Source organism: Micromys minutus (assembly GCF_963924665.1).
Source record: "Micromys minutus genome assembly, chromosome: 19".
In the NCBI taxonomy this organism is placed as follows: Eukaryota; Metazoa; Chordata; class Mammalia; order Rodentia; family Muridae; genus Micromys; species Micromys minutus.
This window is the reverse complement of record NC_137954.1, coordinates 50,798,073-50,818,322: the sequence shown is the minus strand read 5'-3', so window position 1 is coordinate 50,818,322 and position 20,250 is coordinate 50,798,073. Positions and strand designations below refer to the sequence as shown.

Below are 20,250 nucleotides of genomic sequence, written 5' to 3'. Positions count from 1 at the left end.
TATTGAGAGTAAATCACTTTAAATATGTTTACTTTATATGTGACTAAAAATATATTAACACAATTTTGTGGGCTTTTTTTTTTTTCTGTTTTACAAATAGAGAAAAATGCCACAAGATGTCAGCATTAATTTCTGTGTAGGAAATCAGTCACTTGAATTAAATGATCTGTCCTAAAACTAGTAGTTTCTTATACCTTAAAGAATCAAAGAATTTAGAAGTTGTTAAGCAGGGGAGAAGGGTTGTGAAGCTACTCAGCCAAGCTAAGAAATGTCAAACATTTTAGTGTATTAGTAGAAACAAAAATGGGACATTGTGATTTCTTTAATTATTAAGCAAAGGTCCAGAAGACACAGGACCGGTACTGGGTAGAAGAATATTGGTGCACTCCTCTGTGGTCACCTTGGGTCCATTCTACTTGGATAGTTCCAGTCTTAACTGGACAATGCACTTTGTGAGGATTTGTTTCCATACCTAGTAATGAGGAGATTCTGCTCACAGCAGACACTGTCACAGTAAGAACCCTTCCTACTGTCTTTACCGTGTAAAGGACAGTCAGGTGGAGACTGAGGTGCACTGACCGTGCTTAGAGAAGTCCAGTTATGTCAGGTAAGGGCTGAGGCTCCATGGGAGAGGCCAGAGCCCCAGCCACTCTCGTGGATCAGAACTGGCCTCTGGACTTGTCAGCGCTCCACCCGCTGGTAAATATAGAATGCCTTTCTCTTTACTACATATAAAACAAACCCAGCAAATGCAAGTGTACAAGTCCTCGTCTCACATTGAGTGTGCCTGTGTCAGTTGTTGGTAAGCAGCTACAAGGAGCATGTCACAGCCCTCAAAATTCATGTGGACCAATTGCCATAGGCTTCAGTTCAGATGCTTAGAGGAGAAAAAGAGAACTCACCACAGAGGATTAAAACAAGTCAAAAGTAGAATTGTGGGTTTATAACCACAACCAGGAGCAGAGTTAATATTCTGATGCAGCCAACTTCTAAACAGATAAAATACAAGCCAAGCATGATAGAGCATGCCTTTAACATTTGGGGGCAGAAGCAGAGGCAGAGGCAGGTCTGTGTGTTTGAGACCACTCTGGACTACATATCGAATACCAGGATAGCCAGGGCTAAGTTAGGAAAACCAACAACAAACAAAGCAAAACAGAGCTTTAAAATTCTGGACATCACGTGACAGAGACCAACAAGAGAGTCCCGTGATTGTCTCTGAGGACTTCACTGAAGGGTCCCCAGACTGCAGGAAATGAGATTAGTGCACTGAGACCCAGTGAACTCTGGGAAGTGACAAGGCAGCGTGAAGAGCCCAGGAGAGCAGATTTCAGGGGAGTACCAGTGAGGAAGGTACAACAGAGAAGCCCAGATGTTTGAGGGGATCTCTCTGTGCATCCAGCCGCAAACAGCTCATGAGTTGGAAAGAAATACTGGGAATGGTTTTGAATCAGATGAATATAAAAATACATGTTTCAAATTTCCTTTGATGCTGCAGACTCATTATTCAGACAAAATGAGTAGAACGAAAGAAACACCTGAGTAAGAGAAACAGTGTTATCTGGTCAGCAGGCTCAGTTTCCACTTAATGAAACTTGAGCAAGAAGAGCAGACTGGAACCCCAGGGGAGCAGGAGGAGGAGTGGAGTTGCAAGTGGAAATCAGCAGAGCAGAAAACCAAGATGAAACAAGAGCCAAATCTTCCACAGGAGAGATGACACCTATCAGGCTGATTGGCAAGGGGAGGAAGATGACAGCGCCACTGCTGCATAGGGAAGAGAGGGGCACATGAATAAAGTGTGCCCTGTGGACAATGTTGATGAAAGCACACAGTGCCAGAGCTCACCCAAGAAGGCACGGTAGCATGCGCTTAGCTTATAGTCCAGGCTGCCTGGGCAGCTGAGACAGAGGATTGGTAGAGCCCAGGGACTGGATGGTGTGTGGGCGATGGGCTAGGCTGTCATTCTTGAAAAGCAGAGATAATAGGGGTGTAGATAGCCAATATTTCCACAAGTCTCTTAAAGAAGTTATGTTTTTACTTTAAAACCTTTTTTTTTTTTTTTTTTTTTGCTAAGAATATTCCAAGTGTGGATGGATCCAGTAGAGAAATCAGTAAGAATAAGGGCTTAGAAAGAAATAAACCAATTTAGTGTGACTGCTATAGACTGAACCAATCATTACCCTTCCAGGAAAACACATTAATACCAAAACTTGTAAAACTCTAACGTAAGAAAAGGATTAACCATATTTTAAAAACTGGTAAAGTACTTGAATGGACATTTTTTAAAAGACATAGATGACCAAAGACTTAGTGTTCATCAGTAGTAATCAGCAGAGAAATATAAATTCAAAGCATGCTGTATTAGTCCACGCATGACAGAATGGGTATCAACTAAAAGTTCAAAGATGACGAGTGTCAGTGAGGCGGGGAAAAATGACCTCCACTTATTGCTGGTGATTTATGTTACCATGTGCTGAGTTATCAGAACCTGAAGTCAGTGTGCTGAAGAAATGTTCTTACTCCTGTATGCATTACAGTGTTGGCAGTTGCCATATGGAAGCCATGTGAGTGTACATCAGCACGTGAGAGGATAAAGGTAATGCAGTGTACGCCACCTTGCTCCACACAGACTGCCTGTGCTTCTCATCACAGGACTGCCAACAGTGTGAACCACCAAGCCAGTATCTTCTCTTCAAAGACTACCAGTCCTGTAGAAGTGCTTGCTATCAAGAATTATGTAGATGAACTTTAGGATTCAGAAATTCAAAGAACAATCATAATTAAAAAGTAAAACACAGGATACATTATATCAAAGAATTCCACGAGTTTAAAGAACACACATAGAAACATCTGGAAGAAGAAATCAAGAAGTAAAAGTATCTGGAGAATAAATGCCAAGGATAACAATACCAACCAACCAGAGCTCCTAGGGACTAAACCACTATCCAAAGAGTACACATGGATGGACCCGTGGCCCCAGCTGCATATGTAGCAGAGGATGGTTTTGTTGGGCACCAATGGTAAGAGAAGCTCTTGTCCTGCCAAGGCTGGATGCCCCAGTGTAGGGGAATGTCAGGGTGGGGAGGTAAGGGGGGGGCGAGTGGGTAAACATCCTCATAGAAGCAGGGAGGGGGGGAATGGGACAGGGGATATAGAGGGGAAACCTGGAAAGGGGATAACATTTGAAATGTAAATAAAATATATCTAATAAGAAAGGAAGGACGGAAGGACGGAAGGAAGGAAGGAAGAAAACACAGACAAAAGCCAGAGGGAAAGGACAAAGACAGTCCTGGATGTGGATGTAGAAGTCAGTGAAGAGCCAGAAATGGTGATGAGGACTCCACCTGAAATGAAGGTGGAGTTGAAAACTCAGCAGCCCCACCAGGAATGTCAGTGGAAAGCCTTAAAAGTGAACCAGTCGAGAAGGAGGAATATCAAGTCTTCAAGATAAAGTAGAGGCTCTAGACCAAATTAACAAGTAGCAGGAAAAATAAAAGACAAAACGGAACATGACAGGAGCATACAAGAAATGGGACACCAAAAAGAAACAACAAAACAACCAACTAAATTTGAATTATAGACACACAGGAGGAAGAAAATCCCTGGCCAGTGACCAGTGAGCTAGATTAGATCTTTAACAAGGTCATAGTAAAATCTTTCCTCAAAAGAAGCAGAAAGACACCTATAAAGATACAAGAAGTGCACAAAACACTAAATAAAGGAGCCTGAAAAGAAAATCTCCACCACATCTCTTAAAGCACTACGTATATAAACCAAAGATATCGAAAGCCTAAGAGAAAACCACAAGTCTCATATAATGAAAAACCCATCAGCGTCACAGCTGACTTCTCAAAGGAAGCATAGAAAGCCTGAAGCCTGCGCGATGCATTCCAATTCCTACGAGACTGTGACAACTAATCTAAAATAGTATATTCAGCAAAATTATCTACAGTGATTGAAGGACAAAGAAAGATTTTCTGTGACATAAACAGTGTAAAAAATTATATCCAACAAACTAAACTTAAGGAAAGCACAGAAAATATTATGTGGAAAGAATGAGGTAGCAGAGAGACTGGGAGGAAATGAAGCCATCATTATTAAAACACAGAACACCTCTGAGGACACAGCGCACGGGGGGGGGGGGGGGTCAAGCAACAGATTGGCTACAACTAACACACATTTCAGGAATGTCTTCAAATGGCAATGACCTCAGTTCTCACATCAAAGATTCAGAGTGACTGGATAGAGTAAGAGACAGAATCCATGTATCTGCTACCTACAAGAGACAGATACTTGTTGCTGTTGTATTTCAACATAGGGTTTCTCTGTGTAGCCCTGGCTGTCATGGTACTAACTCTGTAGGTCAGGCTGGGCTTGGAACTCAAAGATCCTCCTGCCTCTGCCTCTTGAGTGCTTGGATTAAAGGTGTGTGCCAATACCACAAGGCTGAGGCAACATAATTTTAAAGATAGGTACTGCTTTGAAGTAAGAGGATGGATGAATGGAGTCCAGTCAAAAGGGATCTGTTGGTAAGCAGACCTCACTGTCTTAGTGTCTGACAAAACACATCAAACTAAAACTGCTCAGAAGAGAGAGAGGGACACTTCCTTCCAGGCAAGGGAACAGTTAATTCAGAAGACATTATTTTAAACATATATGTATCAAACTAATGGATGCCCACTTCCATTAAAATCCATTACTGGAATTAAAACATCAGCCCAATAGTGATAGGGCTTTACCACTCTAGTTGGCAGTGTGAACCTAGAAGAGAAGAGGCTACAGGTAAGGCAGACTAGCCTCCTGCAATAGCCAGCCTCATTCGGAGCATCAGATGATTTGTACTGTGAGGTTCACAGTCACACGAGTGACATATCCAATCACAATAGGCTGCATGTGACAGGCAGTTGCCATATGGTGAACATGTTTTTCCACAGAGGAATATAAACAAATAACAATAGCCAGTTGCAGTAAATAATCTAAAGTAAACTCACTCCCATCTGCTGCACCAGGGCAGGGCAAGAGCCACATTCAAAGAACATTTTGAAAGTTTTGAAGAAGTGCAGGTCACAGGACTCACCTTGTGTTGCCTTCTTGGAGTTTTGTCACCAGCGCTCAGAATTCCTCTTGTTGACTCCATTCTTAGACCTTGTTCTGACATTGACTTCAGTACCCAACTTTATCTAATAGTCAAGTCATCTGGACAAAAACTAAATAGAGAAACATCAAAAAGCCACTGGCACTAAACAAAAAATGGATTTAACAGAATACATTCAGAGAGTGTTATGTCCAAACACCAAGGAATACATATTCTGCTCAGCACCACATGGGAGTTTTTCTAAAATAGACCCAATTGTAGAGAACAATACAAATCTTTACAGATTCAAAAGGTTTGAAATCGTTCTTTGCATCTGATCTGACCACAATGCAATAAACATTTAAATTGGCAGCAAACAAATCTCTCTTAAATACACAAACTCATGGAGATGATGGAACTCTTTTCTAAGTGGTGGACAGGTCAAACACAAAATCAAGAAAGAAATACAAACCTTCCCAGAACTAAAGGAAACGGAGAATACAGCCTACCACTACCCCTGGGGCACAGTGAAAACTGTCTTGCCAAGGAAATGTTTAGCTCTGAGTGCTTACATTTAAAAAATGAAAACAGGCACAAATAAATGTGTACTCCATGAGGCTGGAAAATCTAAAAGATGTGGATGATTTTCTAGATCCAGCCAAACAACCAAAATTAAACCAACAGAAAATTAACAATCTAAACAGACCCAAATGAGATTGGAACCATAGGAAAAAACCTTCTATCTAAGAAAAGTTCAGGGCCAGATGGATTCTCAGCAGAATTCTACAGGGAGGGCATTTAAAGATCTACAGCCTTTTCTTCTTAAACGCCTTTAAAAAGAGAAGTAAAGAAAAGAAACAGTAGAGCACTCCCAAACTCTCTCTAAAAAGCCAGCATTACTATAATACTCAAACCAGTTCACAGAGGGGTTAGTGGGGGGAAGGAAGGATATTACAGGCAACTATCACCAATGAACATAGACTCAAAAATTCTCAATAAAATAATTAAATATACTATAGATATATATCAAAATATCAAATTATAGAATATAGATGTATATCAAAAATATACACTGTGACAAAGTTGTTATTAGCTCTGAAATGCAGGGATGATTCAACATACATTATTCAATAAATGAACTAAACCTCATAAATGGAATTAAAGCAAAAAAAAATCTTAAAAAAAACCAACTTACCCTTATGATAAAAGTCTTAGAAAATGTAGAGTTATGGGGAACATACCTCAGTATAATAAAAGCTGTATTTGAGAAGTCCACAGCCAGTATCATCCTAAATAGAGAAAAGTGTGAAGCCATCTGACTCAGGTCAGGAAGAGACAGGTGTAGTTCCTATCCCCACTCCTACTCAACACTGTCCGTAAACTACTTAATGGGGCAGTAATGCAAGAGAAGGAAATGAACAAGAGTCACATAGGGAAAGAAGATGACAAAACTGTCCTTATTTGCAGTTGATCCTATTTGTAGAAGATAGAGGTAAAAAAATGTTACCAGAAAACATTTAGAAACAATGTCCTAATTCAGCAGTGTGGCAGGGTAAAGGACCAACTTCCAAAAATCAAGAGCTTTTCTATAAACCACCAGCAAACATTCAGAGAAGGAGATCATGGACCCAATCTCATCAACAGTCTCAAAGAAAATAAGGTTCTAGGAATAAACCTAGCCAAGGGAATGAAGGAACTCCACAATGAAAACTTGAAACTTCAGAAGAGACAGTAAGACATTAGAAAATGGAAAGACAGCGCATGTTCATGGATTGTAAAAATGACAATTCTACAAAAGCAGATTCAGTACAATCCCAATAAAATCTGCATCTCAATTTCTTCCAGAAATCCAAGAAAACTACCCTAAAATTCATATGGAGCCATAAAAGACCCCAATCACCAAAACAGTCCTAAGTGGGGGAAAACTGCCTGAAGAAAACTAAAACTGCTTTTCAGATTGTAGGATATATTACAAAGCCATAGGAATGAAAACGGTATGGTGTTGGCACAAACAGCTGTGTAGACCAATGGAACAAAAATAAAGACTCAAACCTGAGCACATGTAAGTTCATACACTTAATACCTGACAAAGACACTAATGTCATATGCCAGAAAAAAAAGAAGTGTCTTCAACTATTGTGGTGTAAAAACTGGATTTTCTCACGCAGAAGAATGAACTTAGATCCATATCTAACACCTTGTACCAAAATTGTCTCCAGTTGATCTCCTAGGTGGTGTATGTGTAGGAAAGGATTTTCTGAATAGGAGTCTGTTTGCCCAGGAATTAGGGCCAATAATTGACATTTGGATTCTCATGAAACTAAAAAGCTTCTATACAGCAAAAGTAACAATTGGTTGGGATGAAGAGGAAGCCCAGAGAATGGAAAAGAATCCTTGACAGCTAGACATCTTACAGAGGTTTACTTTACTGTTTATAACATACTACTACTACTACTACTACTACTACTAATAATAATAATAATAATAATAACACCAACAACCTAAAAACAAGTGACTTACTCAAAAAAAAAAAAAAAAAAAAAAAAAAAAAAAAAAAAAAAAAAGAGAGTTCTAAGAAGAAGCAAAATGAATGGATAAGACATATCTCAAAAATGCCCACCTTTGTGGCCCCTGGCATGAGTGCCCAGGTTCTGTTATGGGTGGCCAGGGATCTTCAGGACCCAGGGCCGGGCATACGGCAGTAACATCTAGGATGTTCGGGACGACAGGGCCAAAGTGGTGTTCGTGGACTGCTCTGGCAATCGTGTCCCTGTGAAGGGCAGAGTCGGGACAGTGGCCTTCATTTGACCCAGTTCCATGGAGTGGACTTGGAAGGGTCCTGTGAAGCATCCCTGGCATGTTCCACCTGAATCTTCTGCCTCCTCCTGAGGAGAGGAAGGAGGACATGTTGGACTGGCTCCACTGCTCCAGGAGAACTTGAGACTGGGCTGCCAGATCGTGCTGACCCCTGAGCTGGAAGGAGTCGAGTTTGCTCTTCCCAAGATCGCCAGAAACTTCTATGTGGATGGCCACATCCCCAAGCCCCACTGACAGAAGGACACTAGACTGACCGGGGCCATGGAACTGAAAAGAAAACCCATGCTTCCTACCCCAAAGCATGACTGCCCAGGAAAGAAAAAGTTGGACGCACAGTGTGAGACCAGAGTTTCCACTGGGGACAGCCAGTGTCTGAATCCTAGGGGGATGGGTCTCCATCTTGGGTGTGTCAGTTCACCAGGGAGAATCAGACTATAAATTAAGGATGGACTCAGACCAGAGCTGCAATGAAAACACACACATACACAAGAAATATCTCAGAAAATGTGTATGGTTCTTAGAAGTTATGCAGATGCAACAGAAGCAACTTCGAGATTTTGTCTTCAGTCAGAATCCAGAGATCTATAGCCAACAATAAGTGCTGGAGGGAAAAGGGAAAAGGGAGCCCTGTTCATGTCTGGTAAGATAGCACACTGGTGCAACCACTGTGGAAAACCCCCCAAAGCTAAAAATAGATGTACCATGTGGCCCAGCCCTACCTCTTCTCAGCAAATGCCCAAAGGACTCAACACCTTATTCCATAGACACTTGCTCAACAGTGTTCATTGTTCCCTAATAGGTAGGAAGTGGGGCATGTGCACTGGCCAGTACTCTGGAGCAGTAAAGTGAGACGAACTCATGAGCTTTGTGGGTCAGCAGATAGAACTAGGACAGATCATACTGAGTGAGGTAACCCAGACACAGAGAGACAATGTCACATCTCACTCACTCACAGCTCACTTCTACTCCCACATCTTCAGGTACGAATACATAGTCAGGTGTGAATTCCTAGCCTGCAGTAGCTGCAGAACCCAGGGAAGTACCAAGAGCTAGTTGCTGTGACAGGACTCGGGAGCAACAGGGAGGTGAAGAGCAGAGTGCAGTGATCTGGTGAGAAAAGTGGAGAAGGAGTTTCCGTGTGGGGTGGGAGAGGAGGGGATCTTGGCGCTGACAGAGCACGGGGGGGGGGGGGGGGAAGGGAGGAGGTTAGTGAAACAACATTGTGGATGTCTGAAAAAGTCACAGATTCATACCATTAATTAGTAACTTAAAAAAAAAAAAAACACATACACACACACAAATGAACACTCCCCCTAAACTCACAACACATAAATTAGTTCAGTGTATAAATATACATACATAATTTGAGTGAGCTTTTCTTATATGGGCTGATACTAAAGACCACCTAACAGAACCACAGTATGAGTCATGGGATGCTGTCTTTAGAGTTGTCGACCAGGGTTGCCTAAGCAGCTTGTAAAACAGCCTATTGCTGTTCCCTCGGTTAACTCCCAAGAGGTGGAAGATAAGTCCCTGTTGCTGAAGACAGTATGTGTCACAAACAGGGCCTAGAAGCCCCTGAGCTGCTACTGAGCTGAATGTCACCTCTCTGAGGACTAACTTTCATGGTGCAGAAGATGCCATGAAAAATCCAAAAGAGGAAAGCACCCAACAGTTCCATACAACTGTCATACCTGTGAACCATGTTCATGACCATTGTGGCACAATAACCCTACAAATGCAGTATAGGTACACATACCTTGGAGGTAACCAATGGCTCTCTAGTCAGACCAAAACTTTGTTGAGCAAGTGGGAGACTGTGTCTGGTACCAGAATCCTAGTTAACTACTCAGGGCTAGTAAAACCATGGTTGTTGAGGAGAATCTATAACTGTTAATTACTAAGCCACTATATTCCTAACAGTCTATAAACATTGGTCCTTAGTTTATGTTTAGTCTTCACCACTCATCAAAGAAGTTTTGTTTTCCAACAGATGGAGACTGCTACAGAAGACCACACTTAATCAGTACGCAGAGTTGTAGAGCCCAGTCCCCGTGAATACACAAAGAAAGCACTGTTGGACCTAAGGCTCAGGGAGCACTGAGAAAGAGAGAGTGGAAAGACAAAAAAGTAAGATCAGCAAGTTTGATGAGACATCGCATCTCTAGTAATTTAATAAGCTTCACCTGTAAAGTCTACACATAACATACAGACTCAGCAGCTTATATTTGGAACTGTGTGTGTGTATTAGAACACACACACACACACATAGATATATACACATACATGCAAAAAGGATTGATGAAAGATAGGTGTATGTGGGAGGGAAGAATGGAAAGGAAGGGAGAAGTATTCACAGTAATTTTAAACATTAGTTGAAGTTTAAAAAGGATAACATAATAGATATTCACAGTAGAATTCTAGCCATTGAAAAGGAAGAACATCCTGTTATTTTTGATAATATGATGAGTATGAAAATGTTATATTAAGTAAAATAAACTCAGAGAAAATGGATAGAAAGCATATCTTCTTATTTGTCAATAAGAATCTAAAATTTGAACTAATAAAAATAGTAAGTAGATTGTAGATACCAGAGTTTAGGGATATCAAGCAAATGCTGGCTAAAAAAAAAATAGAAACACAATTGCGAATTGTGGAAGACTCAGGACAGAACAACAGAATTCTTTGGACTCAAGTAGAACAACTTTGAACATACATATTGGGTTTGCTGAGAAGATATGGGTATGAACTATCCATTGGATACCAGATCACTGTGAACTTTACGATTGTGACATTTGTTACACTTTAAAAACTCTTAATGCTCAGAGGGTCATTCTTGGGTCTTGGTGAAGTGACACACAATTGGGGAAATTACCTATAAAAGGATTAAAAATAAGAAACTGCACACAGGGGCTAGAGACATGACTGTGGTTAAGAGCACTGACTGCTCTTCCAGAGGTCCTGAGTTCAAATCTCAGCAACCACATGGTGGCCCACAACCATATGTAATGAGATCTGATGCCCTCTTCTGATGTGTCTGGAGACAGCTACAGTGTACTCATATATAATAAAGAAATAAATGAATGAAACTGCATACAGGTATGGGGAAATAAATATAATAAGCTAGTGATAATTGATATAACACTATATATTAGAATATATAATTAAAGTATGATTGAGATTATACTTTTAATGGCTATAAAATGTCATGAAAATATGTTGGGTAAAAAATAAAATAGGCATCAATACACAGTATTAAGTTAAAATGTGAATATCCCTGTAGTGTGAAGTGTCAGTGTGGGCCTGTAGTACAAGTGAGCATCCCCTAGATTCCTGAGCTGTGGCACAGAGACAGTGAAGTGTGTAGTTCCAGTCAGCTCACAAGTAACTTTACACTCTTGTTGACATTAAGTGGACATTAACAAAGATGATAAAGAATTTTTGTCTAAGGTTTCATTTCTATACCATTGGTATATGAACATTATACATCCTTTATGAGTTAGAAGGAGGCATTTGCTTTCTTTTTGTACCGTGGGCATGTTAAAGTTGGAAGATTGATTAGCGCTTGTTTGTCATTGCATTATGTGTCCTTTTTAAGCTATTCAGTTTATTAATAACATTGATTAACTTTGTGGGATTTGCTAAATCAGGTTGAGCTAAATGTGTGTAAGGTAGCCGTTAAAGTAGTTATTTGAAATTAAGCTGGTGTATAAACCAGTTTTCCTTGGGAAGATGTTTAAAACCTCAGGGAAATTCCCAAACTACTGCTATTTTCTTGACCTTAGTAACATTAGAAGAAGTTGAAAGCAAAACACTTATTTTTAAAAGTGCTTATGGTTGAAAATATGAACTATTTCTTAAAGGAAAATAAAATTGATTTTTCTTCAGTCGATTTAACATAAGTAACGGAAAAAATGACCGTTCATGCAGCTAACTCAATTTTGTCGTCCGTTTCTTGTTTATTCAGAGACCAGAAATGAAAGATGAACTTTCTTGCCTCTTTATGTTTCCAAACAACTGGTCACTTCTAGCGTCTTGTTCTAATAATAGAGTGTTCTGGTTTAGAGGGTGATGATATCTTTAGTCATAGATGATTACTCCATTTGTTTCTGACAAGTTATATGTGCCTGAATGATATTTTGAAATGTAGAAAATATGTTCTTAGATTGCTTTGAGGTATGCCCTAGTGTGTGTCACTCAGGGAGTGCTGGAGAGGGTGTCTGCCGGCTTGTCCTGTTTTCTGTTCTAAGACAAAAGCTGAGCGGGAGACAGTGGGACCTTATAAGAGCAAGTAATTGACTTTTTTCCTAAAAGTTTGCAAACTGTTTTTCAAGGTCATCAAAGCTAATTGCTTGACTGCTGACGAGTCACGCTGGGAAAGCTGGGCACGTTACCTCACCTGTGTGCCTTGGTTTCCTCCTTGCTGTCTGGGGATGACCTAATATTTATTTACTTTACATTGTATAAGGAAGAATGCTTAGCATTTACATTAAGTAAAATGAATTACTTACTGACCTACAGCAGTTTTGTAGAACTCTACTTCTACTGCTATTTCATTTAAGGGTATAATACAATTTAAGTCAAACATTATTTAAACTTTAAGCCTCACTTTCTACCCAGTGTCATCCCTGCCAAAGGGTAAGATCAGTAACTGTCACTAGCTCCCCAACACTTTCTCCTCTTCTGCTCACCACCTGAAGATGCTTTATGATTCAAGCTAGCACACTGAGCAGGTGAAGTAGTATTCAAAATGAGTTGTTCTGCACAGGCACACAGACAAGGATAAACTAACTGTTGCGGCTTCTTTTTATTCCCCAAGCTTGTGACTGGTCTTCAGTCCCGCTAGTTAGGTGTGATAATGCATCACTTCTGTTGTCCCTGTGGGCCATCTCCACATGCAGGACTCTGTCCCTCACACCAGCTATAATGTATGTATGCATTTGTGCAATGTTTTCATTTTAGTCACAGAAACAGCAAGATGTAAATGAGGCCACCTTCTATCTGTCCGACCTGGGAAAGTCCCAGTGGGTCAAGTGAACAGAGTTCCTCCGTGGCTCCTCCTTTGCTAGAGTTGTCGCTTCCGGCTTAATAGAAATGTCTAACAAACCAGAGAAGGGCGGACGGGGCTTTTTGAAAGGCTTTGCTCAACTCTCAGTGCTCCCCTTACATGTTAGTTTTGTGCTTTGTCATCTGCTTTTCACCTTGGATTTTTCACCACACACTTGTTTGTCAATTGTGAGTGTCATTGCAGACACTCTGACAAAGAGGATTTCAGTGTTGCTTCATTTGACTTTAGACACTTGGGACTGTAAGATCCAGTTTTGTTCTTTGAAATTAGTTCATACTGTTGTGGTGGAAATTTTATTCTAGGATCAGTGCAATTCCACTACACTTTTTTTCTGGCTTACAAAATAGTGATATTGAAATACATGAAGTTCCATTTATAAATCAGCAGAACACCCTGCCTCAGTAAAGAAATCACACTTGGGGCTCATTGATAAAAACTTAATACTTTAGTCAGAAAGTAAGTATTGAGGAGAAGGTAAACATGTTTATAACTTTGAAGTAAATATCTATTGTCAAGTATAGAATCTAATAATTTAAAAATACAATTTATTAAAACATTGACAATTCTAGTGATTTAATAATTTTGATGATCCGTCTTAACAGTATTCTGTTTTTAACTGTCATTTTTTTAAGCAGTACATTTATTACTCTGGGCTGGCCTTGTGAGCTTCAGGGAAGCACCTACATCAATACTGCTACATATGCATTCATAAATCATTCACAGCGCACTCCGTGGTAATTTTAACACACAGAGAACCCAAAGGACCTTCTATTTCTTGTAATTGTGACAGTGGTTGGTAATAGTTGTCTAGAGCACACTCCAGCATTGTGAAGAGTTCCTAGATACCTAGAGAACACTGATTGTTGTGCCGTCCTTTTAGTCTGTTAAAACGGGAACTACCTTTCCTTGGCTGCTCCTGAGAGCACATGACAGCTCTGCTGATGTTCACTTTTCTTCCGGGGATACCGTAATAATTTAAGTGAAGTGGTAGTGTGCTGTGCACATCACCACTGCCTTCCTGCTGCTGCCGTGGCTAGAGGAAACTGTAGCTAGAGAGATAGAGGCAGAGAGTGTACATGGCAGTTAAGAATAATGAAGCTGGGGGATGGAGAGATGGCTCAGAGGTTAAGAGCACTTGTCTGCTCTTGCAGAGGTCTTGACTTTAATTCCCCCCAACCACTTGGCTCACAACCATCTATAATGAGATCTGACACCCTCTTCTGGCATGCAGACATACCTGCAGGCAGAAAGCTCTATAGTAAAAATAAATCCTAAAAAAAAAAAAAAAAAAAAAAAAAGAAAGAAAGCTGAAGCTATGATACTATGGTGGGTCCCAAGTACAGGTTTCTCTGTAGCTACCTCTTTATGTATAGAAAGACAGCGGAAACATATGCTCCTGGTACTAACAAACCTGAAGTGTTTCTTATTGCCAGTCCAGAGAGTCAATTGTAAGAATGCCAGCTAATGACATTACTTGTTCTAAGCTACTTATGTGCATTATTATTAATGACCAGTTATTTGATGTTACATCTTGGATGATTTTGATTGGCAATTTCAGATAGCTACACTCCTTTACTCATCTGTCACTCTTTACTGATACGAGGAAGGTATAAGTGACCCAGAACACGGCTGGCAAAGTGCATCATAAATCTCACATAGTTTTACTTTAGATGCAAACTAGATGTTGTCATTTTAAGTCTCGATTTCATCATCTGGAAGTTGAAAAGTTCCAGTGGGCAGATTGGTTGACACAGGTAGGCGGTTATTTCTATCAGAAAGTGGTATTTTATTCAAAAGTTTTTAATTTCCCCCTTTCATTTTGTGATTTTTCTTTGGCGTATTTTAATGATTTCATGATTCTTTATATATATATATATATATATATATATATATATATATATATATATATATATATATATATTTGCATCAAATAAAACGACATAAGGACTTTTCTGGCTGCCTTTTTTTTCTTTTTGGAATAATTGAGTTAGTACTCAACACAAGTTATTGTGCTGGAACTTTAGCTCTTTGCTTCCAGCTTCTAACCTGAGCTATGATGAAGATTCAGGAATTAAAACCAAAGCAAGTCTAAATTTAAAAACATTGTAAAGCAAGCACCTTTGTGTCTTGGAACTACTTGTAGAACAAGATGAAGAGAAGCAAACAGAGACAAGTCCATGTGGGGATGAGTCTGCACACTGCTTCACCGTCTGGCTGGCTTCCTTCCTTCCTTCCTTCCTTCCTTCCTTCCTTCCTTCCTTCCTTCCTTCCTTATTAGATACTCTCTGTATTTCCATTTGAAATGTTATTCCCTTTGCCCACCCTGCTCCCATCTTCCCTCCCTCTCTACTTGTCTTCACGAAGGCCCACCCACTCCTAATCCTCCTCTCTACTCCATTGCCTTGGTATTCTGCTACCTTGGAAGAACATGCCCTCTCTGGAACAAAGGCCTCTTATCACATTGATACATACTCAACTTAGCTACATACTCAACTGAAGCCATAGATCTCTCAATGTGTGCTCAATGGTTGGAGTTTTAGTCCGTGAGAGCTGTGGAGAGTTTGGTTGGTTGATAATGTTGTTCTTCCCATGAGGTTGCTCAAAAAATAAGGAAGGCCAGAATGTGGATGCCTCAGACCTTCTTATAAGGGAGAACAAAACACTTACAATACAAGGTCAAATACAAGGTCAAATAGAGGAACAGGGATTGAAGAAAAGATCATTCAGAGGCTGCCTCACCCAGGATTCCACCCCATATGCAGCCACCAAACTCAAGCACTATTGCTGATGCCAAGTAGTGCTTACTGTCAGGAACCAGATATGGATGCCTCCTCAGAGGCTCTTCCAGAGTCATACCGAGAAGGCTTGCAGCTAACCATCAGACTGAACACAGGGACCCCAATGAAAGAGCTAGACAAAGAACTGAAGGAGCTGAAAGGGTCTGCAACCTCATGGGAAGAACATTATTAACCAATCAAACCCTCCAGAACTCCCAGGGACTAAAACACCAACCAATGAGCACCCATTGAGAGACCCATGGTTCCAGGTGCATATGCAGCAGAGGATAGCATTTTTTGGCAACGATGGGAGGAGAGGCCTTTGGTCCAGCGAAGGCTCATTTTCTCAGTGTAGGGGAATGCCAAGGCGCTGAGGTGGAGAGGGTGGTTGGGAGAGGGAGCACCTTCATGGAAACAAGGGGAGGGAGAGTGAGATGGGAATTGGGAGAAAGGGGATGACATTTGAAATGTAAATACAGAGAATATCCAATAAAAAAAGAGAAAGATTAAAAATAATTTGAAAAAGAAAACATACATTCATTCATACATACATACATACATACGTACATACATACATACACACATACGTACATACATACATACACACACACACACACACACACACACACACACACACACACATATATATATAGAGCACCTGTTTAGAAATAGTTCTTTGGGGCGATTCCAAACCTCCTTTTTCTTAGTCCAGTCTACTAGCAAACACCACACATGAATCAGCAGGGGCAGTTCAATCTAGAAGAAGCCTTTGAGGCTCGCCAACCGGGCCCAAGTCTGTTGAAGTGGCAAGAAGCTGCCGGATCATCACAAGAAGTTCTTTAGTGAATTTCTCTCTATGAAATCATCACATGTGCAGCTCAGCAACATACAGTAAGACGAACCAATACATGCGTGTTGTCAGCAAAGATGAGCAAAGTGGAGCATGTGAAACAATGCGCCCTCACTGTGGAGTCATATTCATACTCTTTCTAAATATCTTGTACTTTCACAAAACATCCTTTAACCTGTCTGCCCTGGGAAAACATCATTATAACTTCAGTCTCCAGAGAAACCAGAAATTTCTGCCTTACTAACATGTGATTTACAAGCCTTCCAATTTCACCCTGATGCTCCCAGTGCCATGATGTAATGGGAAGGATTTGCCTAATGTCATGAATGTGACGTATTGATCCTTTGATTACTACGTATACCATTGCCATGCTTGAACTAAAGTGCTGAGCAGAAGGGGTCTCTGTGCACTGCTCTGGGGCAGCTCTTAGACCTGGTCAGGTGTGGACCTTCCCTGTCCTTCAGGTCATTTAGACTCTCTGTTTTCTCCTTTTTATTGCCAGCCATCCAACTTTCTTATTTTGTGGGGTTTGTGCCGCAGTCTCATTTCTTTCCTCATGACGCCTTCCTCCAGCCCTCTCTGCCTGTACTCTCGTACTTGAGCTTGGCTTCCATCTTCACAGGCTTCTGAAGTGCGGCCATGTGCATGATATTTGAAGTTCCAATAACAAAGTCATTAGTAAGGCAGCCAGTCTTAACCTTGATTTTATTCCCCAGGATTATAACTGATTGCTTACTTCTAATAAATCTAATATTGGTAAAGTCTTTAAAGTTTTAGAAACTAATTGTCAATAAATATTTATTTGTTTGGGTTATGAAGCCACCCTGTGTCTCCTTGTTTCATTCACTATAATCATCTTGTACAATATGGCCAGACCCCCCCTTCCATCCCTCTCTCCCTGTGTATATATTTTGATCCTCCTACCTGGGCCTCCACTTGTGCCCCTACTCTTTTTTTTTTTTTTTTTCTTTCCTTTTCCTTTATCTTTTCTTGGTCTTAAGGGAAATTGAAGTCATTGGAGACGCCTTTGTAGTCCTCACATACCATGTTTCATAGGTAATGTTTGAGTTTCTCATTTTATATTTAAATGCAGACCTAGCCTACCAAGCATCCACCAATTTTGGTCTTTCAATGTGAATGGCTACAAGTTACTTTCTTTTGAACAATGCAGTATTAAGCTGAAAAGTGGTTACTAAATTCTACATTGTGACTTAGGGTTTCTTTTAAATGTCCAGCCTGAAAATGGAGTGAAGCTTCTGGAGATGCTGGTGAAAAGGCTCTGTATACTCAAATCCTTTGGGATTCATATAACCCAAGACTACCAGTGAATTAAAAGGGAAGCAAGTTTAATTAAAGTGTCAGTTTCTCTGGATGTAATTACCTGTTTTAGACTATGTGGAATTATTTCTGGTAGCTTTTAATGAAACATTGGAGTACCCTGCTACAATGTTTCCTAGCAAGCTAATAAATGTGATGAATCTGACAAGGCTGTGTGGACTTTTGACTAAAAATGCCAAGCCTATAGAGATGCTGGGTCTGTGTCTGTGATAGTGTACTAGGGGTTAGTATCCTGCAGTCAACTGTGTACTATTAGAGTTCTACTAGTGTTGACCAAAATGCTCATCAGGAAGGCCATGTGAGCGAACACCAGTCAGGGATTGCCTCATAAAAATGGTGAGCCTTAGTGTGTCAAGTATTTTTCTAAAGTGTCTTGCATGGGTGGCATGTGAGCCAGGCGTACCTGTTAACTTTGCTATGGGCTGTAAATATTAGTCAGTGACAGGCACTGGTTGCCTGGTGCACCTGGCCCACCTCGCAGCAGGTGGACCTGGATGTGGCTTTCCAGGAGTTGAAGAGTCAGCCAAGGTCAGGCATTTTATTACCTGTAGTTTAGCCTGGTGTTGCACTGTCCTGCTGTGGGTTAGTTCTACAGGCTGCTTTAGGACTTTTACAAGTCTGTAACATAGTTTGGATTTCCTGACATCTTTCTCCCCATTGTCCACTTATGCAGAGTTGCTTAAACCTTTGAGATGAGCACTTGTCTTCCTTGAAATGAGGGACTAAACTGGTACAAACATCTGGGTCCTTCCTTCCTTCCTTCCTTCCTTCCTTCCTTCCTTCCTTCCTTCCTTCCTTCCTTCTTTCCTTCCTTCCTTCCTTCCTTCCTTCTTTCCTTCCTTCTTTTTTCCTCCCCTCCCCTTCCCTTCCCTCCCCCTCCCTCCTTTTATTTCTTATTTTGTAGCTTCTTAAAATGTATATGCTCAATAACTTCCTTTTGAAAATGATTTATTTTGATAAAATATTTTTAGGAATTTGTCTTTTTAACCATTTAAAATACATATTTCTTTGGCATTAAGTACATTCATTTAATGTATCCAGCCCCGGCCTCTCTTCAAACATAAACTTCCTCTGTAGCCTAAGTGCAGTGGTGATAAACAACCACAAAAGAATGAAAGGGTGTTGTCTACCTCACCGTCTACAAGGTCTGGAGTAGAAGTTCGTCTTCTGTGTAAGTGGAGCTGCTTCTCTTGCCAGAGCTTGGTTCAGTTGAATGTGCTCATTGGCTGGAATGAGCTCTTAGCAGGAGAGGACTGGTATCCCTGCTTTCCTGCTGGCCATTGAGGGGAGCTGATCTCAGCTGGAGACTGACATTACCACTGACCCCCCTCCCCAAAGGACAGCAGCTGTCTCCCTCTCTCTATCTCACCCTCTCTCCTCAGGATCCTTAGTACATGCTCAGTCTGCCTAGTATGAATTACTGGGCCTCTGCTGAGGATCAGGGGCGGTGATTACAGCTGCAAACCCCGCCCCTTGCACTATAAGGAGAATCCCTTTCTGTTGGCAGGTCCTGCCTGTCCATGAGAGCAAGGGAATTTACCAGGCGTTGGGGATAGAATTGTGCTATGTGCCTGTTTGTTTCTGAGAATGCCTCAGACCGTGAGGGGATGGGACCAGATCCTCTTTGATGTCCATGGAGTTGTACCAACCATCACTGCGCTGCCCCCTTAAAGAACAAGAAGCAGTTTATGTAAGACAGTACCGCGACTCTGATTTTATGGAAAGCTCGTGGTGTTCACTTGTCATGAGGGCACTGTTTCTTCACCACGGCCTGGCACCTGCTCCCAGCCCTGCTGAAGCCTGTGCTGATCCCACTCACCACCTGGGCGGTGTCAGGTACTGGGCGGGTGCAAGCTGCCGGAGTAGAGTCTGAGCCCTTTGGATTCTCACAGAATCTCAAATACTTGTATTTTATATTGGTTTTGTTTGTTTGTTTTTCTTTTTAGTTCCCTGAGGGGCTTGCAAATATGTTGTTTGTTTTGTTTCCTTTCTAGTGTAACTCGCAGAGAGATAAGAATCAATGATCCCGGAGTCTGGACTTTCCACTGGGCTCTGTGAATGGTGTGTTGGTTGCTGTGGTTATAGTCAGGAGTTCCTAGGAGATAGGGACACTGGAGAAACTAGATGACTGACTGGCCGCTGACAAGAGATGTTTACGAAGCCTAAAGGGCTTTTGTTGTTATTGATGTTCTACGTTTATTTTCCAGGGTCTCAGTAAGTAGTCTTTGCTGGTCTGGGCTCACAGAGGTTGCCTGCCTCTGCATCTCCAGTGCTGGGATTAAACCACTCTGTTCACACCATCCTGGCCCAGTCTGTTTTTAACAAG

The 20,250-nt window shown here is 41.0% G+C and overlaps 1 protein-coding gene and 1 pseudogene across 2 annotated transcripts in view; both read left to right on the top strand.

Moving 5' to 3' along the window:
• The window catches only part of FBXL17 (F-box and leucine rich repeat protein 17), a 423,066-nt gene that overhangs the window by 118,199 nt on the left and 284,617 nt on the right, over positions 1 to 20,250 (top strand). The window lies entirely within an intron of this gene.
• Positions 7,687 to 8,125, top strand: LOC308432998 (ferredoxin-2, mitochondrial-like; annotated as a pseudogene). Its single transcript has one exon. The product of its transcript is annotated as a ferredoxin-2, mitochondrial-like (transcript).